We start from the raw sequence: 25287 nt of genomic DNA on the forward strand, positions 1-25287 counted from the left end.
CCTTTTTCACTTAGACATGTTAGAATTTGGGGTTTGGTAAGTGGACACCCATACTGGTTTTGAGATTCATATCAAAATTAGCAGCAGTTGACCTAGGGTTGACAATGTATTAGAAACCTGTATAGCAGAGTCTTCCCAGGTCTCCCTCTAAGGAGCTCTGCCCCACCCACAGGTCCTTCAAGGTGCAGTTACAGGCAGCCATATTTTCTGCTCTGTAACTCAACCATTTCCGCCTGGATAAGCACAGGCACTTGTCCAGGGGCAGTCCCTTGGCTGCCCCCATGGACCAGGAAAACAGGACTTGGACAGTCATATTTCTTCACTCGGTAATTGAAATTAAAAGTGGCAGGGAGAGAGTAAAAGCATGGGTCTGAAGAGACCCTCATGGATCTTGGGCAAGCTGAAGTGAAGCCTGCACAGAATCTCAGAGAAAGGAGGAAAGCGTAGGGAGTGGAGATGAGAGCCTCTGCATGGAGAGAGCAGGGCCCGTGGGAGAGAGACCCAGAGTCTAGTGAATTCTGGGTGCTGCTCTGGTTCCAGATGGTTTTCTAACTCCAGATGTGGGCTTTACCCATCTCCACAGACTCCCTGTTCTTCGAGGCAACTTGAGGAGAGACCCTTCACAGGCACTCTTTAGAGACCACCTCACAGCCAATGTGGGTTGCTGCGAGAAAGCAGAGGTTGGAATAAATAGGTAAAATAAAGGTCTGAATGGATAAGTAGCAGCAACAATATGTAGCATTGTTAATTATTCTACAAGAAATCTTGTTACCCATTTATTTTATAGATAACAGTGCAGACCTTGTAAATTGTAATAGAATGTTTGGTTTCTGAACATAAATGAATAAAAAGATGTAAATTCTCAAGGTATTTAATTCTAATGAAATTCAAAGAACTTAAACTTCCATTCAAATAGAGAAATCTATTATCTTTTTAGACAATTGGCTTGTTCATCAGTCCTTCCAAGGACATTAAATAAAACATGTATGAATGTTCCTTTGTTGGAGTCTGCATAGATTTCACAGTGGCTCACATTTTTTCCTAATAAAGAAACAACTTTCTGTCCTTTTCTTCTCCGTATTTCCACTGCCACCACTGTAATTCCACTTTGTTTTTCACCTGGACTATTGCAGTTTCCAGCTGGGGGATGTCACTACATTATGTATACAGTAAGTGTTCATTGAGTGAGAAGCTTCCTGAGATACTTCTGTCGCACCCAAGCTAACCAGAATTCATCATACAAGGAAATGAAAGTTAAATCATTTTGTCTATTATGGAAAATTCCAAAACGTACACAATAGTAGAGAGAATAACGCAGTGAACTGTTATATAGCCACTCAGGAATCATCAGGAATGATCAACTCAGGACCAATCTTGTTTGATCTCTATACTCACACTTTCCTCCATCTCCTCTTGTTTCATGATGATTTGGAAACAAATCCAAGATATCATATTATTTCCTTCAAAAGTATTGCTATGGCATCTCTAAAAGAAAAAATAAATTGTGATGTAACCAAAATATCATCTTCACAGCTAAATTAAAATAACATTATTATTTAATATAATAAATATCCCATCAGTGTTCAAATTTCTTTAATTGTCTTATTTTTAATAGTTTCTTTATTTGAATAATATATCAAATGAGCTTAACACCTTATAATGGTTGACATGTCTCTTAAGTTGCTTTTAATTTATAAGTTCCTCCCCCTTTTTTTTTTTGAATCTCCTCACCCTCTTTCACTCCCTCCTTCTCTCTTTTCCTGAAATTTATTCTTTGAAGAAAGAAGGTCATTGTCCTGTAGTTTTCTACAGCTTTTGCTGTCTACATTTTTATGTTGTTATTCTCAATGTTCCTTTGTCCACTCTGTTTCCTTTTAATTGGTTTTTAGATGTAGACTGAGTCTCCCTTGGATTCAGGTTCAGCGTACTCCATGAAAATGCACATGATGTCTGTTTTGTCTCCCTTTTTGTGATACCAGCAGTCATTGATGATTATCATCCAGATCCATTATAACATTAGGGATGGAAGAATGGTGATACCCTAATTCTATCATTCCTTCTTCACTTAGTAACAAGTCTCCTTCTAACTTCTCATCAACTGTTTGGTTACCCTGAGGTACAGTTCATATAGGAAAGTCAAGATAAATGTTTGATCCAAAATTGTTTGTTGATTTCCCTAGCATCCACTAAATGTGCCCAGTGAGTTTCTTTGTAAAGTATTATTCCGAACTCACGGGTTCTGAATTTATTCACCCAAATAAATGTATTTGGGTGTTTCAAATCCATTGCATTTATTATTCTTATCGATGATCATAATGCTCTTCTACCTGTGGCTCCTGGGAGCTTCTTCAAGTTGGCTCCTGAGTTTTTTGACCTGGCTCCAGTGGTCTTGGATGTCTTGCTTGCTGTCTATATAACAAGATGTTTCAGGCTTGTCTTGTATATTTCCAGGGTCAGTTTTTCCCCCACAGAAATCAGATTTTTCTGTTTTTTTTGTTTGTTTGTTTGTTTTTTAAGTGGAAATGACATCTAAAGACCACAATCTGGGCATGAGGGGTGTTCATTGGGAGAGGACTGTTTTTCACTTTTTGGTCTTTTCAGAGTAAATATGTATTTTTTGCAGACAAAACATTTTTGAGTTCATACTGATACTTCCAATTCAAATTCAGATCTATAAAGTTTTTACTTAATCCATTTCATACAACTTAGAATTCATTATAATTTTTTCATTTAATTTTTATTTCCTTTTTCTTCCTTTTTTATTTTGCTATGATGCCTTTTGCCATACAAAAGTATTTTATTTTAAATTGCTAAACTTGTCAGATTTGTCATTCTTTTCATTATTACCTGAATTTTGAGTCATAGTTAGCAGAGTTTTCCCCACTCCCATGTTATAGGAGATTTCATCCATATTTTATTCTAATATATATATGGTTTAATTTATGTTTAAATTTCTGAAATTTATCTTCTTGTGTCTGGATGAAGAAAAGACCCAGTTTTATCTTTTTTTCACATGACTTTTCATTTAACCCAATATTACTTATTAAAAAGTCCATCTTTTTCCCCTTGATATAAGATGCCACCTTTATCCTATATTAAATTTCCACTTGTGATTGGTCTTGTTTCTGTACAATTGATCTGTCTATTCATGTGCCAATACCACATTGTTTGAATTATGGAAGCTCTACAATCTACTCACCCTTTTCAGGATTTTCCAGACTATCCTCAGTAAAGCAGAACTTTTTTTCTTCTTCAGATTTTATTTTATTTGACAGAGAGAGAGCGAGAGAGCGAGCACAAACAGGGGAACGGCAGGCAGAGGGAGAGGGAGAAGCAGGCGGTCCACTGAGCAGGGAACCTCATGTGGGGCTTGATCCCAGGACCCCTGGATCATGACCTGAGTCGAAGGCAGATGCTTAATTGACTAAGCCACCCAGGCGCCCCAAAGCAGAACTTTTGAGTGAGAACCTATCTTTATGCCTCCTATCAGCAGGGATCTATGCTTGCTTTGTTAGATAGCACCTTGCTGATTTGGTAAATGAGATTGAGGGAAGGCATAGATAGGGCTCTTAAGACAGCAACTGGCAAACTATGGCCCATGGGCCACGCTTATTGATAAATGAAACTTTGTTGAAACATAACTGTATGTCTGTGACTGCTTTTTGTGCTGCAGTGGGGGCCCTAATAGTTGTCATGAAGACTGTATGACCAGCAAAGCCCAAGATATCAAAATACTATTTCTGGACCTTTAAGGAAAAGTTCGCTGACCCTGCCTTAAGATATACATTGGCCTCCTAACAGTTCTTCTAGAGATAATGTTAAACCCCAAGTGTCCCAGTACATAATTTGTGGGGTTCCCTGCAAAATAAAAATTCAACCCCCCTCATTCAAAAAGCAGGGGAAAAGTGCTAAGAAGGTACTAAAATATAAAGCTTTTTCCTTCTGTAGTTTCTTGATTTGTCATGCTGGTTTTTTATTTGCGCTTTAGTGTCATTTTAAGTGATGAAAAATTAAAAATTAAAATTATTGGCATGAATTTTACCTTTCCTCTTTACATTGTGCAGTATCTATTTTAAATGTAAACACAAGCGCATTTAACTTATATGCAGAATCTCTAAAATTACATGGTTCGTGTTTCCTGCCTTGTCCCTGGAGGATGCCTTCTGTTGGCCAGAGGAGACAAGAACAACCCAGAAGGACTGGAAGGAGGGAGAGACTCTCCCAGGCATGAAGTGGGCCCAAGAAAGCAAGTGCAGATCCTCAAGGGAGGCTTGGGGCATCATCAGGCCACAAGGGGCTTGACATCTGCCTGGTTCTCTCTCCTGCAAGCTGCTGCACCGATGCTCCATTTCCAGGCCTGGGGTGAGAAAGTCCCATAGACCCACCACCACAGGGAGAGGAGGCTCCCCCCATACCCCTGCCAAGGGTATTGCAATCAGTGCTCTAGTGCAGCCATGTGCCTGGATCAGGGGTGGACAAATCACTCCCCAAAGCAGGACAGAGCAGAGGGATGGTAGTGGTCACTGGGCAGGGGCACGGGCAGGGGGCCTTGGGTGTTGAGAATCTGTTCTAGGGTGGTAGGGGGGCAGCAGGAAGCCAGACCATGTGTCAGACCAGGCTCCAACACATGTTTCATTGTCTCATTCGATTTCACTTACCAAACAAAAACTCAAAGATAAAATAATGACCAATATCAAGAGTGCAACCATAGAACATCAAATCTCAAATTTGGGGCCCTGGATAACTAAAGTGCTTGCACACCCTTGATGCCTCCCTGATCTCAAGTAATGACCATCTCCTCTGGGAATGTCTGTCAACCTACGACTGGAAAGGAATGGATGAGGGTATAGATATTCTGGGGAGTCCTACAGATGGGCGGTACCCCTCAGTGATACCTTAGAAGGGTTGTCCATATGCTTAAGTCCTACTTTTGGGGGCCGTTTTTTAACATGCATTTTTTATGGTAAAATAAACATAAGAAAATTTACCATTTTAATCAGTTGAAGTGTGCAATTCAGTGACACTGAGTACATTCACATTGATGTGCTCCCATTGCCACCATCCATCCTCAGAATTTTTTCATCTTGTGGAACTGCAACTCTGTCCCACTGAACTGGAACTCCTCATTCTCTCCTCCCCACCCCAGCCCCTGGTAGCCACCATTCTACTTCCTGTCTTTATGAATTTTACTACTCTAGGTACCATATTGAAGTGGAATCCTACAGTGTTTTGTGACTGGTTGATTTCACTGGCATCATGTCCTCAAGGTTCACCCATGTTGTAACAGGTCTCAGAATTTTCTTCCTTTTTAATGTGGAATAACATTTTTTAAAAAAGATTTTATTTATTTACTTGACAGACAGAGATCACAAGCAGGCAGAGAGGCAGGCAGAAAGAGAGGAGGAAGCAGGATCCCTGCTGAGCGGAGAGCCCGATGCAGGGGCTCAATCACAAGACACTGGGATCATGACCTGAGCTGAAGGCAGAGGCTTTAACCCACTGAGCCACCCAGGCGCCCCTGGAATAACATTTCATTGTACATATAGACCGCATTTTGTTTACCCATCCATCTGCTGAAGGCTACTCATGTGGCTTCCAGGTCTTAGCTATCACGAATAATGCTACTGTGAACGTGGGTGTACAATTTATTGCCATTTAAACCTTGGTTCCTATATCACTGAACGCACCTTTACTTAGGATTATACTGATGTTGTATCTACTCTGTGGGGACCTGGAGCCTCGGGGACATTCCAGGGTCACATACGCTGCCCCACTGAGGATTTGGTTTCTAGTCTGCATAGCTTGGCAATAACAGGAAAATGTTTCAGAAAGACAAGCCACTGAAGTATTATTTTTCTTTGTTTCTGCAAAACAACTTTGGTTTATTTTCTCCCATTTGAGGTTTTGTTTTCACCTATGCAAATGTGATTCATCTTTCAGCGCTAGAGAAGGGCCTTAAATAACATAATTACTTCACCAATCATTTCCTTGGCTATTGGAAATCATCTTTTTAGTGAGGTTGACTGCAGTTGTTTGAGCTCTATACAGACCCCAAATAATGATCAAGCTTCCTTTCTTCATATGCTAATTATTCTCTGAAGGGAATGTTTTTTTTTTTTAAAAGGGGACTTAATTGGATGTTAAATCTGCAATCGAAAGATTAAATTATGAAATAAACAAACATATCAGTCTAATAGGTCTTTGGAAAAAAATCAGCCATTCTACTCCAGTTTCTGTTAAGTGCAAATACATTCAGATACATATTTAATTCTGTGCCCATTCTGCTGTGCTTTGTAGCTTTCAACCTGAGTTCTTTCCTGGGCTGATTCCAAAGGAAATCATCTCAGGAGGCTGAATAAGCTCAGGATTCTGGGAGCAGTGGCCCCAAAATAACCTTTTGCTTAAAGACTTTACCTGTATAAATGAAATTCAAGAAATGTTGAGAAACCATTTTGAAATGAATAATACCAAAGCAATTCCAAGGGGTATAATTTGGGATGCATCAAAGGTGGTGGTTAGAGAATACATTTGCCTCACTGTAAGTTTAAAAGAAATCAAAGATCAAAACAGGTACATGTTCGAGAAGGAAATTAAGAAACGAGAAGTACATCATGGCTATATAAAAATCCCAAATGATTTTTTTCAGAAAATTATTTCAAGGCAAAGTAATACCCTTTTAAATAGAAAAGAATGTGAAACCCCCAAGTTTATAAAGTGAGCTTCCTGGGGATAAGAAATAAAGATGAGTATAGCTCTTCAACTTTACATTTTAAAAAGGTACAAGAAAGCAACGATTTTTTTTTTCCTTCCCCTAAAATAAGTACCCATCTGGGAGAATGGTAATACAACCACAAAATGAAGTTTCTTTAAACACAGATGCCCAGGGCTGGGGGAAATGAGAGGAACATGCATTACCCTCTATCATGTTTCAGCTACACTGGACTGAGTCCAGAAGTAACTTGCTTCTCCCACCAAGATGGGTGGGAGTGGGAGTGGGGGGGGGCATGGGGAGGGTAACATGTTGATAGCGTGTTCTTGCTGTTGCCCTTGTCTATTATGAAATCCTTGAAAATATCCTATTAGGTAGGTACCTTAAGGGGAAAATTCTAATACATTGTTTGGAGAGAGATACCATCTTCCATTGATGATTTATCAAACAACCGTCATTACCCCTAAATCAGATTAATTTTTAACACATTACTTTTTCATGTTTAAAGACTTGATAATGAGATTTTCTTCAAGGCTTTATTCCAGGAGTAGTAAATTTACCAAAATAATATATTTTTGTGAATGAATCCTTTACTTTTCACCTAATGAAATTCCTTGTCAGTCTTTGATTTACCGCCTGCTGGTTTGGTGATGGTTAAGATTTGTTGCCAGTACAGACTGATCAGGCCTGGACACTGAAATACAGAATATTTGTGCTTATATTGTTAGTTTTTTGGTTTGAAAACGGCAATATACTTAGGCTTAAAAAAAAGTTTTTGTATTTTAGCGATGTATTGAAATACTTCCCCATAAAATGATACCATGCTTCGGATTTGCTTTAAAAATAATGTAGAACATAGGTAAGTGGAGAGTGTCTATTTTGCATACGTTTGAAATTTTCCATTTGTTTCCATAACAAAAAGTTTTTATTTGAAGAGAAAGCTGTTTTTACATTCTTTACTTAAGAATCTTCTACCCATTTCCCTAAGTAAAATAGTGAGTTCAAAGGAGGGATTTTCACTCTTGTCAGAGGATCCAATGCTGGATCTGTGTGGGAGCTGTAACTCTCCAGTGTTTTCTATTCCAATCACACCAGCACTAGTGGGAACAATTGCTCACCGACACAACAACCTACTGGGGGGGAATCAGACCAAGGTATGGGAGCCAGAGCTCACCGCAGCTTAGGTAAAGAGTGCCAGGTCCTTGCCAGGAGACTTGCACAAGACAAACTCTACCACTGAGTTTGGCATACAACAAAGCTCTCTTCCCCTTTCTCTTTCTTTCTTTTCTCTGTATGGGAACACATAGGCAGCACTCTTATCTCCCTACTAATTGCCAATCCTTTAAGGGGGAAAGGGCATGGAAAAGAAAACCATTTACTAAGTACTTGTGACATGTACTTGTGACTAAGTACACATTTGACATGTGGTATTTCCTGGAATCCTTTGAGGTGTAGGTAATTTAAAAAAATCCAGTGAGGCGAGGTTATTTTTTTAAAAAATTCTATTTTACAAAAGAGGAAATTGAGGTGGGAGACATTAATGGTGATGGTGTATAGAGCTTAGAATAATTTTGGTTGCAATTTAATTACAGATGAAGCTCAAACTGTTCCAAACAAGAAGTACTGTTGGCTAAGGTAACTCAGTAAATCCCAAGATGCAGCAGGTTTCAAGGACAGTTCTGTCTGGGTTTTGATGCTTGTGTCTTCACGATTCTCCACGTTCTGCTTTCCCCCATGCACTGGCTTCCTCCACAGACTGGCTTGTCTCATAGCAACAAAAAGGCTGCGGCAGCTTTAGGTCTTGTGTCCACATAACATATGAATTGGGGCAAGAAAGTCTCCTGTCTCCACACCTGGAAACCAAGTTCTGGAGTTCATTTAGACTGTACTAACCAATTACTATGGACAGAGAAGGCCATTGGGTAAGTAGCTCAAGCCCATCCCTTAACCATGGCTTCATGAATGAGATTATGCTGAGTGGTTTTGCCAATTAAGGCCCACCTAGGGGGCTGGAGTTAGCTGCAGTTAATCTTACTCAAACCACAAGACTGCTACAGAATTAAATAACCATCATAAAGCAGAGTATTACATTCATAATGTTTCCACAGAGAAATAATTTGATAGAATTAGATTTTCCAGGGGTCTCCGTGCCTGTCCATTCACAGAGAGGAAGGACTAGGAGAATTAAAGCTGGCCCTCTTCCACTCATCTAAGGGGACCTCGCTTGGTAGTTGAGCAGAAGGAAAACATTGGTGGTCGTTTCTGGTTTGGAGAAAAGCAAGGGAATATGTGAAAAAAGAGCCAATGGAGAACTTTTCCCTTCCATGTGGAAGAAGTAGAGAGAAGCTAGAATAGAGAGGTTTAGTATTGTTCCATTTTATTTTCAGTGATGTTTGCTGCGCCCTTATAATTCACTCTTTCCTTTAACATTTGCTAGAGAGTGAGGGCAAAGAATTAGAATAGTAGTAATTAATTTAAATTGTTGGATTGTGTTTTTCTGAACATGACTCTGAGCTGACAACGGACCATGTGTGGCACTAGGTTTTATAAATGGGTTGCATAATAAACTGAGGCAAGACACAGCGAGAACCAAGAAGGAACCATCTGGGCAAAGTGTGTCCTGGTGGTTTAGAAACCGAGGGCTGCTGGAAGTGGGAAAGGGCTGTAGAGGAGGCGGGATTTGATACTAAGGGATGCACAAGGTTTGGTTGGTTAACCTGGCCAAGTAAAAAGGTTGGGAATATGCATAGAAAATCACCTGCACTTGGGGATAAAGCAGAGAGTTTGTGTGGGGATGCAGTAGGGTGAACGGTAATAATACAGCCAGCTAACATTTTCTGAGTGTTTACTGTATGCCAGATGTTGATCTAAATGTTTGACATATTTTAACTCATGAAATATGAGTTAAAACATAGAAAGTTTAACTTGTTTGCCGAAGGTCACATAGCCAGTAGATGGTAGAGCCAAGCTTTGCATCCAGGGAGCCTGACTTTGGCTCATTTTCTTAATAACAACATAAACAGAAGCCAGTCGGGGGAACTGCTCTCTCTATCATGGGCAACAATGACTTGCCAGAGGAGAAGCATGTGGAACGCAGACATTTAGATAACACTAGTCTTGTGGTATATTAAACAAATCTTCAGTGAGAACAGACTGGAGGTAGTAAGATTAGTCAATACCAGCAGTAAGAAGACAGAGGCTCAACCAACCAGGGAGGCAGTGGAAATGTCTGAATAAACTCAGTATCTCCATGAAAATGAAAGAGAGGCAGAATTCATATTTGAGGAACAATTAATCAGATTTGTCTCTATTCACAAGCCCCTCATGAAGAGGATGCTTGATGGATCAAGAGGAAAGGTGAGGAAATGCCCAGAGTTGAAGCATGGCCTAAGGACCAGGAAAGACAAGTGTCTGAGTAACCAGAGAGCAAGAGGAGGTCATTGGAGGAGGGCTGGGAGGACTTCCCCCGAAATTCCTTGTTTGCTGGCAGAGTTCAAAAGCAAAACGTGGTCCATTCAGCTATGGATACATTGCAGCAGTCAGAGGCCATGAATTGAAATATTTCCAGCTCCAAAATCCAAGGGTGAGTAACAACAGAAGAAGCAGAAAGAAATTTGCAACACAACACCGCTGACATAATTTAGAAACCTAGTACGCTCACAAAGCCAAACACACATCTCACAAGGACATAGTCATTCAAGGATGTGTATGCTTCACGTTCATTAGGGTGGGCACCTACAGGAAGGAAGATGATGTCAGTGGGGGCAGGAACGGTGGCGTCCTCTCCCCCAACCACTACTTCAATGTGAAGGAGCCCTCATGGATGGATGATGATGGCATAGCTTGAACTGGGGACAGGTCTACCTCACCAAGCTCTACCTTTAGGGCTACCTCACCAAGCTCTCCCTTTCCCAATGAAGGCAGAAGGGCAAGAGATGATCTTGGCTGACAGACCACCTTGCCAAGGGCTTGGCCAGGGGAAGAATTACTGTGGGTACAGGTCTAGCTCCTTCTGTCTCCCCTACTTTAGGTGCTATGAAAGGGAGTACAGAGAACTCAACAACCAGGGGCTGCCACAGCAGGACATAGGTTGAAGGGCAGCAAGGTAGTGTAGAGAAAGGAAGTTGGGAGGAGCTTGAAACTGCCATATCCGTTGTGAGACGAGCCAACCCATCTCCTTGTGGACCTGGTTTTCTCACCTGTAATATGGTGGGTGGGCACTGCACATTCTCAAAGTCCCTTCCAGATCTAAAATTCCTGTTCTCCCTCCCACCCAAGGAGAGAAACCCACAAATCCCAAGGAAAACGTATGTCCCCTTGTCCCCTTTCTTGCACCTCCAAGCCATCCCTGAGTGTGGAATCGGGCTTCATGGTTCATTTTCATGACCAACTGACATGGGAATTACAGACACATTTCTGTAGAGATTACATTGTGTTTTTAATGTTGTTTGTGTAAATATCTGTAACTTGTGAAACCCTAAACAATAGTTTTTCTTTAAAGGAAAGAGTTAGGTTTGGGAACCAAAATTAACCGTGTGTGTGTGTGTGTGTGTGTGTGTGTTTAGGGAAAATGTGTCTGATTGCTCTAATTTTCCTTTCAGTAATGGACTGATTTCCACATATAGGCAGGAACACTCAGTCAATCGATACAGTTGACCACAGCCACAATGACCCTGTTTTGAGATATTACTCCTTTTATTTGTCCTTTTGCGTGCTTCTGAGTTTGACAACCTCTTCCTTGAATAATAAAGGATCACTTTTAGTTCCCTGAAATCACTTGTTTTGATACTATTGTTTATTACAATGCAGGTGCGAACTATTTGTGGTTTGCCTAAGTAACACATTTGGAGGCAGATTACATGTAGAGTCAAAATCTGCTATTTGTGAAGCATTGAGGAAGAGGCTCAGACTGGAAAGGGAGTAAGAGACAGGTTTCTGCTGGAGCTGGTAATGTTCTGTCCTTCCGGAAGCTGGTTACACAGGTACATCCAGTTTGAGAGAAATTAATCAGACTATACACTCAAAGTGCACTTCTTGTATGTAAATTACATTCTTATGTTTCCCTTTTCGGTAGAAGTACTTGAAGTCACCAGTGTCTCTCATCTTTGTGGGGATGTCTAGAGGTTCATTACCATTAGTGGATTTAAATTAATACTGGTCAAATTGAATCTCAGATTCATAGAATTTTAAACTTAGATCTCAGAAATAATTTAGCTCAACTCCTATTTTTTTACAGCTGAGGTAATGCAGGCCCCGGGATGAGGGGGTGGGGCAGGGGGAAAAGGCTTGCCCAAACCCACACAAAGGAGCCTTGCCTGCTCCTCCTGGCCAGCTACAGGAACAGAAATGGTACCATCAGAAAGAGCTAAGCTGTTGAAGACAAGTGTTACAGCTACTCACATAATTCTTCCGTAGCTTCGGTCTGAACCAAGGGCCAACACTCCCAACTGGGGAAGATCTCCATCCACTCAGTTATGCAGAAGTGTGAGTTCACTGTGGTAAACTTGCCTTTTACTCAGGACTTTTTGCTACCTGTTCTGCCTCGAAGAGGCTCGTAAAATAAATGCTATGAGTCGTTTGGGCAGTAGACTGGAAACCCACAATCTATAATTCAGGTCGGCAGTATCAGTGTGGGAAACATGGTTCTGGTCATTTCAAACGAATAAAATGGGTTTGGGAAAGAGGGTAGTGTGGAAAGAAGGGAAGGGGAGGGAGAGGCAGCTGGAAAGAGAAACAGAGTGAGAAAGAAGGCCCCCAAAAGGGAGACTTGCTGCTGAAGTTTATGGTTCCAGCCGGAGCAAAAGGCAGGCGTCTCTGCAGCAGAGCGAGTGCTGAATTCCACAGGCCAGGAAGAAAAACAGGGAAGCTCATAACCCGTATTTGTTTACTAGAATGAGAACCTTACACAGAGCTGGTGAGCTTCCATTGTAATGACCTTTGGCCCCCCTGTACCATAGGAAATACCAAGAGGGGTGGGAAGGCCAACACCCCAAAGATTCTTCACGTGAAAACAGGCCTGTCGAGCAGGCCTGGAGAAGGCCAAAGTTTCACCTTGTTGACCTCTGCAAGGTCAGGCGACCAGATAAGGTGGCCCAGGGATCCCCACGAAAAGCCTGCTCCAAGTTCTTGTCCCTGTTGACTCAAAACCATTTTAGTAGGTGAGGGCCCCAGCCAGGTCTTAGGAATCTACAATGGAGATTTTTTCCTGGAATCCCCATTCCTAGCCCCTCAACCAGCTGCAAAAGGATTTTGCTTTCTCAGACTCTGTCTCCTCAAAGCCCTGGTGAAGTCCAGCCTTGCCTCCCCGTCACTGGCCCTTTTGGCCACAGCACCCTCCCAGTGGGACCCCCCTCTGCTGTCCTCCCTGAATGTTTTTTCCTCAGCCTAGTGGAAGGAGTTATGGGAGCAACTGGAAATTTGGGATTTGGACGTAGGGCAAGAGCACTCCTCCAGGGGTGACAGAGGGCACAGTGGAGAGCCAGGATCACCTCAACCTAGCCCCTGATTAAGGGGCACCATTGGGACTGCTGGAAAGTGGGGTCTGCTCCTCTCCTCAGCTCTGGCTCCTTTCAGAACCTTAGAGAATGGCTGTGGCAGGGGTGCGGCCCTGCTACCCCCACTCAGTCAGGCTCACAGCTGGGAATTACAACCAGACACATGGTGCTCCATCCTCAGACCTCTGGTCACCCCTGCTTTCTAGACCCATCCAAAGATGGGCAGTTGGGAGGCCTCTGTGTAAGTTTTCACTCTGACCTAGAATATCTTGAATGACTATGTATGGTAATATTTCCATTATCTACCTTTGGATTTTCCTCTTTTCCAAAAAATCGGGCCATAGGGGAAGGTGTGTGTGTTTGACTGTGTCTGTGTGTGTGTGTGTGTGTGTGTGTGTGTGTTGGGGGTGGTGGGGAAGAGGGGAAGCTGTGGCATGTGTGAGGTCTGACACATTCTAAAACCTAGTAATGTTTCAGTCATCCTATGACTCAATAAATGTTTACTGAGTTCCTATCTTCTGCTGGCATAGCTCTAAAACTTATGGACCAGAAACTAATAAACGAGATCTTGAACTTCATGGAGTTTGTATTTTAGTTGGAGAGACAGAAAAAGTACTAAGTAACTTTAAAAAATTAAGGCACATGTTCCGCTAAGGAAAAATACATCAGGTAGAGGTGTAGGGAGTGCTAGGTTGGAGGGGTCCAGTTTTAAATAGGGTGGACAGGGAAAGCTTCACTGACTACCCTATAATTTGGGGATTGTTGCTGTTTTGCAATATTTCCATGTCTGCTTCTCCTTTGCCAAGTGCATGGATGGTGGAGATAAAGTCAAGAACCCAAAGCTTTGACTTCATCAGTCTTGGTCTCCAAAATAAGATATCCATTCCTCTCAGATACCCAAATCACAGAGGCCTGGGCCCCACTTGTCAAATCAACAGAAAGCTCAGACTTTTCTTGGGTTTCCCTCCCAAAATAGTACTGAGAGTCACTGGGGTGGATTAGTCTTGTCTATTAATCAGTCCTTGTTTTGCCTGCCTGCTCCCACCTTCTAGGAGAGGACATCAGGTCCCTGGGGGCTGAGGAGGCCCAATCTGCTTGGCTTCCATTCTGACCTAGCAGGTAGCCAGCTCTGTGGTTCACTTGCTGGTTAGGAAAAGCCCCGATGGATGCAGATTCACTTCCATGTCAACCTTGTTCCTCCACTACTACTGCTGATCTCTGATCATTGACCTTGACATCACCTTTCTCAGCCCCTGGCCCAGAGTATTTCTTCTTTAACTTCCAAGTATGGATCACCTTCCTTAAGTTAACCTTTCTCTCAGGACTGTATTAAAAAAAACAAAACAAAACACAATTTGGCCTTATTTGGGAACTTGGCTCACCAGACACAGCCTTGTATCTCTGAACCTCTTCTCCCTGCCTTATGTAAATTAAGGGGGCGGGGGCACAGCCCGGTGGGCTCTGTCTCCATAGCATCAGAGACCCAAATGCAGATGAGTAAGTTCAGGGGGTGGTGACATCTTACTCCTTCTACAAAAGGACCGAACCAAGCAATGGGCTCTCGTTGGCAGAGCTGTGCTCCAGTTGTGACTATAAAAGAAAGCAATGGAGCTGATTTCCCTAAGTTATTGGTGAAAAAACAGTTTTGTTAATATTTGAAATATTTAATAAACACAAAAGTACCCACCATTCAGATTTAACAAATTTTTAACATTTTACTATTTTGCTTAAGATCCTCTGTGTTGGGGCACCTGGGTGGCTCAGTGGGTTAAGCCTCTGCCTTTGGCTCAGGTCATGATCCCAGGGTCCTGGGATTGAGCCCCACATCGGGCTCTCTGCTTAGCAGGGAGCCTGCTTCCTCCTCTCTGCTGCCTGCCTCCCTTGCCTACTTGTGATCTCTGTCTGTCAAATAAATAAATAAAATATTAAAAAAAAAAAAAAAGATCCTCTGTGTTTCTAAAGCAATAAAACAACAATGACAACAGTATTCTAGAGGAGGAGAAAATATGACCTCCTGGTAGGAGAGAAGTGTGTGCACAGGGAGAGAAGACATGAATGGCGTCCATCTTTGGAGAAAGGCTACTGCACCATGTCCCTTAACTCTTTACTCATAGTCAGTGTTTCTCTGTTTTGCTGTGTTGTATCCTGGATGATTTCTTTAAGAGTACTTTTCCACTCACTAACTTGTGACTACATCAAATCTAAATGTTACCTTCTCTACTGATTTTTTATATTTTAATGATTGTTTTATTTCTGAGATTTCTAATTGGCTGTCTTGCTTACCCACCTATTCTTATAGTACACTTGTTTTTGTTTAATGAATTCTTACTCATTTTTATAGATTTTTTAAAAAGATTTTTATTTATTTGAGAGAGAGAGAGAGAGTGAGCACAGAGGGAGAGGGAATGGGAGAAGCAGGCTCTCCTCTGAGCAGGGAGCCCGATGTGGGACTCGATCCCAGGACCCGGGGATCGTGACCTGAGCTGAAGGCAGATGCTTAACCGACTCAGCCACCCAAGTGCCCCTTTACAGATTTTTAAAAATATTATCCCTTTTACCACCCTAAACATAACTACTTTTGACTAAGAACAACATCAACCAATTTGAGAGATATCTGTGGGCTCAAGTTGATTGCATTTGCTGATGTTTTGGTGATGATTAGGGATTAGGAGTGTGAAGAATAATCTGTAGGTTTTATGGCTTATTTAGATGGAGAAAGGGAACATGGAAGAAGATTGACCTTGTAGGAGAAAGTTGTGAGTTCTCTTTGAAGTTTGAAGCCTTCTTAAAGCATTTGGACACAACACAATCATTGATGTTATTCCTAAATATGGAATCATTATTCTTAAATATGGAATGGGAGAAAAAGAAATACTCTATGACTATATATTTCAATTATTGAACCAAAGAGTAGCCAATAGCTATAATCTCAAATCTACTTTCATTTAATTATGAACTTAAACTTTTAATTCTTCTATGTGCAAATGAATAAATATAATCTTAGCAACTTGTATACTTTCCTAATAAATTTGCCATTATTTACTTCTGAGCATTTTGATATTTCCATCACTATCATTGATTCAAATCCCTCCTCCAGAAGTATTCTCACAAGATCCAGAATGGCAATGAGGGAAATGACCGAGAAAGTGAAGGTAGAGATGGACAAAAGATCCCAAAGACATCTGTGTCTATTGCCCTATATTTCAGAATGAGACTTCTGATGACCCATCTCTTTCTTTCCCTGGATGTCTGAATGTATTTGCCATCTTCAACTTGTTTCTCACTTACTCTTCCCATTCATCTCTCCCGCTTGTTCTGGCCTAGACTGGGAATTGGGAGAGTCGATTGAGCGTATGGTAGTCTGACCCCTGATAGGACAGTGGAGGAGGGGGAGGCTGCAGGCTAGTGCTGAAGTGTGTTCCCATGCGTGACCAGCACAGTCAGGAGGCGGTTCTCCCCAGATATCATGCCAGGGGGCCATGTTTGAGAACTACTGTAAGAGAGATCAGCACATGGAATTCCAGTCTTATAGGCTAATGGTGTTGTAATTGAGGCTCAGAAACTTCATCTGAAGTTAATGAAGTGATATGAGGTGTCTTCAGAAGCACTTGGTAAATATTCGTTAAATCAATGAGTGAAGAAATGGATTTGGAGAGATTGAGTAACAGCAACACAACAGCAGCGGCAGACACAAACGGTGGTGGCTGTGTGTTCTCAGGGTGTGCTGGCCAATGGGTCTTATGAATCTGGAATTTGTGGATCTTCACCACCACTCATGAGGTGGGACTTTCTTAGCTCTGTTGTTAAATGGGATCTGAAGACATGAGTGGTTTTGCAGTTGGTAAGTGGCAAAAGCTGGGACTCAACCCCCTATGGTCTAGCTATAGCTTCTAGCTCCAGTACGCTACCCTCTCTGTCTAAGTAATCTGCTCAAAGTTGTGCATGGACACAACTTGAAGCCAGGTCTGTCTGACATCAGACCATGTGCTCAACAATAGCTATGGTCTGAGTGTTCGTGTCCTCCCTAAAATTCACATGTTGAAACCTAACCCCCAGTGTGATGGTACGAGGAGGTGGAGGAATTTGGAAGGGAATTAGGTCATGAGGGTGGAGCCCTCTTGAATGGGGATAGTACTCTTATAAAAGAGGCCCTAGAGGGTTCCTTCACTCCCTCCTGCCATGTGAGGACACTGCAAAAAGATGGCCATCTATAACTCTAGGATCCAGGAATTGGGTTCACCAGACACCAGATCTGTTGGTGCCTTAATGTTGGACTTCCAGCTTCCAGAGCTGTAAGAAATAAATTTCTGTTGTTTGTAAGCCATCCAATCTGTGGTATTGTGTTAGGGCAGCTCAAATGGACTGAGATAGCCACTATACTATAATATTTCTCTAAAAGATCATTGCCTATTGAGAAAGTTTCCATATGTCAGGCCATTCTCCAATTTCAGGCTGCTTCATTTACCTGATCAATGAGTCTATTTCCCTCTCTCACAGAGAAAAGACAGGGACAAGAATTGTTAAAACTAATTGCTAGTTGTCACATAGAGAAAAAAAAAAAAAAAGATACTGTTGTTTGACTCGAATTTCCACCCATTCATCATTCTGGGAAACAGAACCGAAAAGCTGTTCTCCAAAACTCACAACAGAGATCTTCAGCAAAGTAAGGACTTTCCAAGGTGCAGACCCCAATACTTATGGTTGAAACAGGTGATGGAGGTCACTTACCCCAAGCCTCTCATTTGATAGGTGAGAAAACCAGGTACAGAGAGGCTAAATGTGCCTTATTCAAGTCACGTGCCTGGTTCCTGGTAGCTAGTAGGAAGTGGATTTCCTGGCTCTCCATTTAACAAAATCTCTGTTAGTCCCATTTGGTCTCAGATTTCTCTCTGTGGCCTCAAGTAGTTAGCATTTCATCTACTCGTCAGTCAGTCATATGTTCATTCATTTACTTACTCCCGAATATGTACTAAGGTTTTTCTCCAGGCCATGTTCTGTTTGCTGTGCTAGACATGGAGTGGGAAAGAGGACAGATATAAATCCTGCTTTTGTGGAGCTTACAATCTATTGAGTAGACAGACCATACATACATGCATACATACATGCACTAAGACATAAAAAAGAATGAGAGAGTGACAACAATCATGATGAGAGCAGAATGTGAAAAAAAGGGTCAACTTTAGTTTTGGGTCCAGGAAGGTTTGAGGGGAGTTCGTCTAAGTGGATTCTCTTGTGGTGATGGGAAGGCAGCCGTTTTGAAGGATAGTGCTCCTGGGCAGGGGTGTGGAGTGTCTGAAGAGCAGGACAAAGAACAACACAAGGGAGGGAGTGAGAGGGGCAATCTATGCTATTGAGTGGAGCACTCAGATTGAAAAGTCTTGTCAAATAATTAAGAAAGATGGTTATAATGCTATGCAGTAACCTAGAAATTGATCGTGGTGTAATGTATTGTGTAGGGGGGAGCAGGAAATAACTGTATGGATGCCATGCGGGGAGACTCCCTTAAAACAGCAGGCTTTAAGTACATTTCCCAGCTAAATCCAGTGTCCCCATGACCAGACCTTTTAGACTCAGCTTCTCTATTTTGACCCCATAGTCTCCTGAGATAAAGGAAGGACAACCTTCTGGCTGAGTCTGTTGGGGGAAGGAGTCTGGGCTAAATTATTAATATCTTCTGGTATTCAGCTTCTTCCCTCACCTCACCCTTCACATATACGTGGTAATTTCAGTCTTTCAGACTTTCCAGGGGACTGGTTCATAGAGACTTGCTTCCTGTTCCCCATTCTTCAGCAGGAACTTCACAAAGTTCAGAATGGTGAAGCCAAAGTGGTTTGTGCCTATCCAAAGACTTTAATTTATTAAATTATGTCATTTTGAATCTCTTTTGAACACTATATTTAATATATAAGTATATTAAAAGCATAATCATGTAATGAACACCCATACATTTATCACCCAGCTAAAAAAAGGAGGAGATTATCAATACCAGTGAATTTCTTCTAAGATGGATTATTTGCTAGACCAGTAGATTGATGCTATTCGCTAGTTTAGTGACATTTGCATTTCCTTTGTTCTCTCTAGCCTCTCTTTATAGGACTTTATCAGGTCTTCTCAGTTTGTCTTCCATTTTTTTTTTAACTTCTCCCTCTTATTTTCCATGTCCTTGTCTCCTCACATTTGTTGTACATACTAAGATCTCAGTGTATTCTACCAATAGAGTTTGTCAGAATGTCTAGTCTGTCACATTGTTGGCAAAGGAAGTCCCCAGCCCCATCCCCCCTATGCTTCCTAGCTTAGAATGGTTCATTGACATCACTGGTCTCCTGCCACCTCCTTTCCTCAGTTTTTTGTTTTTTTTTGTTTTTTGTTTGTTTTTGTTGTTTTGTTTTGTGATTTTAAACATTTTTGATTCCTTTTCTGTCATTTTAGAGATATTCCAAGAGAAATTCAAGATAAACACTTTTCTTCATCTGTAATGTTTAAGTGGAAGTTGGTTAGGATTTCCTTTTAGATTGTGTAGAACTGCATTAGGTCTAATATCACCAAGAGAGGAAATTCATGCAGAGTCTGTTGATACAGTCATTTAGTATTGTTTTTTTGCTCAGGAGAAATTATTGGGACAAATTCCTAAGTAGCATGATAAGTGTTCTCCTTTATGTTCTCTATTGTGAACCATCCCGTGGATAGAAGGATGTATTCCAAGACTAGTCTACATGGAAATCTACACTTTGAAAACACATATTTGCTTGTCATAATGAAACTTTTAGAAAAGATATATGTCATCTTGATTAAAGAACTGAACAACTTAATCTGTTTAGAGACAAAAGACCAAAACATCCATTGTCCTCCTGTCCATGAAGAAAGAATAAGTCTTGAAATGGCCAATTCTTAATTTGAATGACTGGAAAATCACTCCACTGGGGCAAAATTATTGCCAGGTAACTACTAGTTGATTTCACAACTTCTTTGAACTGAATGTATTTTTGTAAGCCTACGTTCTGGTTACGTGAGTATGAAAATATTTCATCACAGGACATTAGGGTGGACCAGCTTTAGATCCGGACCTGAGCCCTGAGCTGCACCCACACACTCTTTCCTTTGTGAGCTAAGCGTCTGCCCACAGGGGCAAGTCCAGGTCATGCCTTTGCTATGATCAGGTAGGGTCCTTCCTGGCCAGGCCCTGCCCCCTGCTGGCCCTGTGGAACCATGGGCAGTGTGGCCCCAGGGCTGGACTCTTTCCCCAGCTCTGACCAACAGTCATCTGTTTTAAAGCACAGGCTCTAATTACCCCTGCCATTAGCCTGCCTGGCAGGACTGCAGATGTTATTAATGGTCATGAAATTAGCCAATGCCTTTCAAAACTCCAGAGCCAGTTGATGTGTGTCCCTATGACCTCTCACAGCACTTCATTTCTTGGTCCATTTTGCTGCTGTGCTGAACCATAACCTTGAGCACAAAATAAAAAATTAAGAGAATGTCGCTCTTCTCCATTTTCCTTTTTTCCCCTCATCAGTCCCCTAATTCCCTATTTATTTGAGGATATAACTCATAAATGTTGCTTCATTCCTACACTGTTTATTTGCAAGGGGCTCTTGACTGTATGGGTGTGCAATTCTCCCCTACCCTTACTCATCTCATAGATCTTTTTTTCAAAAAGTAAAAATAATTTGTTGCTTCGTATTAGGAAATCAATATATTTTCATGGTTGGCAAAATTAGAAGAATGCAGATAAGGAGAAAAAAGAAGGAGAATCTATAATCTTGCCTTCTTGAGATATACAGTTACAATTTTATGTTCTATCATCATGGACTTTTCTATACAGATATTTGAGAAACATGAGATGAAACTGTAATAATAATAATAATAATAATAACAACTAACATTCATTGACTACTTAGTATGTAACAGACACTGTTCAGATTGCTTTTCCATGTCTAAATTCACTGAATCATCTCAAGGATCCTATGAGGTAGGTTTAATTTCTATTTCCATTTTGTGGGTGAGGAAACCAAAGCATGGAGAGGTTAAAAATACTGCCTGAGACCTCATAGGTAGAAGAGAGGTGATTTAAATCCCAGCAGTCTGGCTCTAAGCTTTTAAATAATATGTTATATTGTTATCTAACCTTTCCTTCTCTTTCATTTCCTCCTTTTTTTTTTCTGAGCTTGAATATTCACCCTTTCCTTCATCTGGAAATTCCTCAACTGTGTGTATCCAGAAACTCTATTGTAGCTTCTAACTAATTCCTGTTTCCGAAGGATATTCTTGGCATGCCATTTTGTCTTATCTGAGTTATAGACTAGGTCTATATTTGGTCAGTAAATGCACCATGGCAAGATCTATTTAGAATTTTTAGCTGATTATCAACTGGTGTGTGTAAAATGTATTTGGCTTGGCTTCTGGCTGATAGGACAGACTGAAAACTGCCTGACTTCATACTAGATCTCTCCTTCCATGAATGAGTATAAAGATCCAGGTTTCAGGTGAATCACTGACTGACTTATATGTAGGCAGAAACCATCCTTTCTCCACTTCATGTGACAATGCCCAGCACACAGGAGACTGTAAAGTTGACAAGGAAGGCCCAGGAGATTTGGGTACCAGTTTCAGGCTCACTACAGATTGGCTATTGGAATGGAGCAAATTGCTAATCACTTTGCTCCTTGATGACCTCATACATATTATGCTCCCAGTAAATCTTGGAGACCCAAGAAATATCATTCTTGAAGATCTTTAATTCCTGTAGAAGAATCAATCGTCTTATAGGTTTTCAAGTTTAAGAGTAAAAATTATTGATCCCCTTTCTTATTTTAAAAGACATACAATTTTAATCCCAAAGAATTGTAGGGGGCCAACAGATGGCCTTTTAGACATTTTAAGTTTTTTTCCCATTTAGGACACATTACAGATGACATTTAGGTGTAGGAAAACCTGCCATGGGTGACCCAGTGTGGGAATCATGGCTTGGCAAAAGGATAAGAGAGTCTGTGGAATTATGTATAATTTCCATTTACCAACCCTACTTTCTCTCTCACTTAAGAAAACAAATTGACTAAGACATATTTCAAAACCATCACAATAAAATTGTGAGGAAGTGGTTCAGGAACAAGTGAACTGACCAGAATGAGAGAGAGAGAGAGAGCAAAGAGTCCAGAGACCAAGCCATGTACCCATGGGAAACTGGTCCATAGGAAAACTTCCTCCCAAATCAGTAGGAAGAAGATGGATCATTGAGTATATAGTGTTGGGAAAACTAACTCACTGTGGAGAAAAAACAGTGTTGGATTCCTATCTTATAACATATACAAAAAAAAAAAAACCAAATGGATGGAAAACCTAAATATGAAGGAAAATATACAGACTCCCCCTATAAAGGAATAATTATAAGAATATCTTTGTGCTCTGGGATATGGAGCAAATTCCTTAAGCCAGACCCAGACAACATAAAACCCCAAACTGATGGGTATGGCTATATCAAACATAAAGATTTCAGTTGAAAACAGTTAACCTACCTGACAGAAGGCATTGTGGAAAGATGTTTGCAGTGTCCAAAAATCAATAAGGAATTAATGCCCCAAGGAACTCCTACAGGTTGGCAAGACAAATACAGGAAACCCACGTAGGAAAAATAGTAGAAAAATGGGCAAAGATATGGGCAGTTTATAGGAGGAGAAATTTGAATTCTAATAAGCATATGAAGAGATGCTTGCTTCACTAGTAATCAGTGACCTGTACATTTAAATTACAGCATAATCCACTTCAAAATCATCAGATTGTCAAAAATTGGAAATCTTAGCAGTGTCATTTGTTGGAAAGGATTCAGGGCCATGGGAGCCCTCTGGCCCTACTAGAGGGATTGAAACAGCCTGTGCTTCAGCAATCCCACTCCTGTGTAGATCCCAGAGACTACACGGTATTTGGCTTCCCCAAATATGTGAGGGGACAGCCCAGTGCATGCTCCCGTAGCACCAGTTATGGTAGCAAAGAATGGAATCAATCAGGAAGTCTGTCCCTAGGACAACGGCCAAGCATCTGTGGTTTTATGTAAGGCTTTCAGCAGTAATAATTAGATTTACATAAAACAACAAGGATGGATGGCAAAAGCATCGAGTTGAATGAAAAAAAAAGTAGGAAAGAAAATGAGATTTATAGCACATTGCCTTTGGTAATGGAACACGCCCACACAAAGCAATACTATATATTACTCAAGTGTACACATATGTCTAGATAAAGGAGTGAGGGGTCTGGAGCAGAGGGGACTGGAGTGAGGGAAGCAGAAGAGAAAACCACAATGAAATAAAAGAAAGGCTTTTTATGGATTGAGGCGTGCACTATGAACTAAGGAGCAGAATTAATTCAACTCTGTGACCCAAAAGAGAAGAAAAGGAAGTGAGATCACACTGGAATTTGGTTAAGTGAGAGGTATCCTTATGGTGATAACCTTGAAACATTCTGTTTATATTCTGTGTGGTAAATTACTGATAAACTTCAGCTCTGGGTTACTTGCCATACGCTTTCTCGCTGTAAGGATCTCAGGACTGAGAACCATAGTGGGAGATGTTTGTGTTCACAATTCCTTACCTTACATAATCTTACAGAGGTGAACATAGCCATAAAAACTAGAGAGAGGCAGCTTCAATAATTGAAACATAATTAAGAGAAAGACCTAGAAAAGGTTTGCAGTTATTAATCCATAAAGACCTGGTGTGACTACCTCTTTATCCATATTTTATTTCCTCCATCTAATATTTAAAATCTTCCCTTTATATTTGTAGAATGAAAAGCAGAAATCTAAACATCTCTAACACCATTTCCCATAGCCTGAGCCGCTTGGATGTCAGTCTCTAAATTCCAAATACAAATGAACGGAAGACAAAATCACTTCCAGGGACTCTGAAATGAAGTATTTCAGCAGAACACAGAGAAATGGTTAAATTTTGCAAAGCTGTGAAACTGGAGAGGGGGCTGTCCTCAAAATCCACCAACCAGACACCTGGGAGGAATTACTTGTTTGAGGTTCATTTCTCTCTCATTTCTCCCCACCTATTGCACCAAACTCACCTGTCAATTTCATCAAAGAGACACTTGAATGGATTCTCTAATCTGCCCTCACTCCAAATCGATCAGTTAATTAAGGTGATCTCAATGAGCTTATTAAAGAACCAGGTCCTTTCCTCTCATGTTATGCAGTTCCCCGTGAACTCCCTTTACGGTGGTGTGCTTCATCAGAGGCATCCAGGAAGATGAGCATTCCTTTCTAGTACTTTACCCTATGCATAAATGGATTTTTTTTTTAATGTGAATTTGGATTTTTTTTTTTTCAAGCACACTGAACTGCAAATACATTATGCAACTTTTTGCTTTCAGGTCAGAATTGAATGGGTTTCTGTTTTGTATTTATTTACAATTTGTCATTTAAAGATACGAGATTCTTGGTCTCACACAGAGTTGCCATAGATTTCCTTTATCCATTTGCTCTGAGGATCAGAATGAGACTGGTAAATAACATGATTATTTCTGGTGATAATTGACGTGGAGGCAACATGTGTGCCTTGCAGGCACCATGTGATGTCACCTCTTGGATCCCCCACCCCCCCCACCGTGAGCATTGATGATAACCAGAATTACTTTAGAAGGAAGTGAGGCTAGTGTCCTGGGCACCATCTCCCTCAGAGGGGCTTGTCCAACCACTCACAGTCCATTATCTCATTAGTCTCAAAATACGTCAGTTAGGGAGCAAGGAAGGAGGATGCTCGTGGAGTCATGAAACAGTATAAAGCACTCTACTAATGAAATAATCACTTCCTGTTCCCTGGCTCCTGATCCCTAAGCCTCGTTGCAGAAACTGAGGCGGAAGGAGCTGAAATTGCTGACCCCCAGATCCCCAGAGAGAGTCAGCAGCAAAAGCCAGGCAGGGGGTGGGGGTATGGAATGCTGCCACCCAGCACGCTGATGTAACCTGTTTTTTAAGGAAATGCCTAAATAAAGGCTAAATTGGTCGCTTAAGATAACAGCAGCCTTTTCTTTCTAAACCAGCACTGGGTGAGGATAGTTGGGGAAGTCAGAAATGTGCTGAGAGGAGGG

The sequence above is a fragment of the Neovison vison genome, chromosome 11 (genome assembly GCF_020171115.1).
Source record: "Neovison vison isolate M4711 chromosome 11, ASM_NN_V1, whole genome shotgun sequence".
Lineage (NCBI taxonomy): Eukaryota > Metazoa > Chordata > Mammalia > Carnivora > Mustelidae > Neogale > Neogale vison.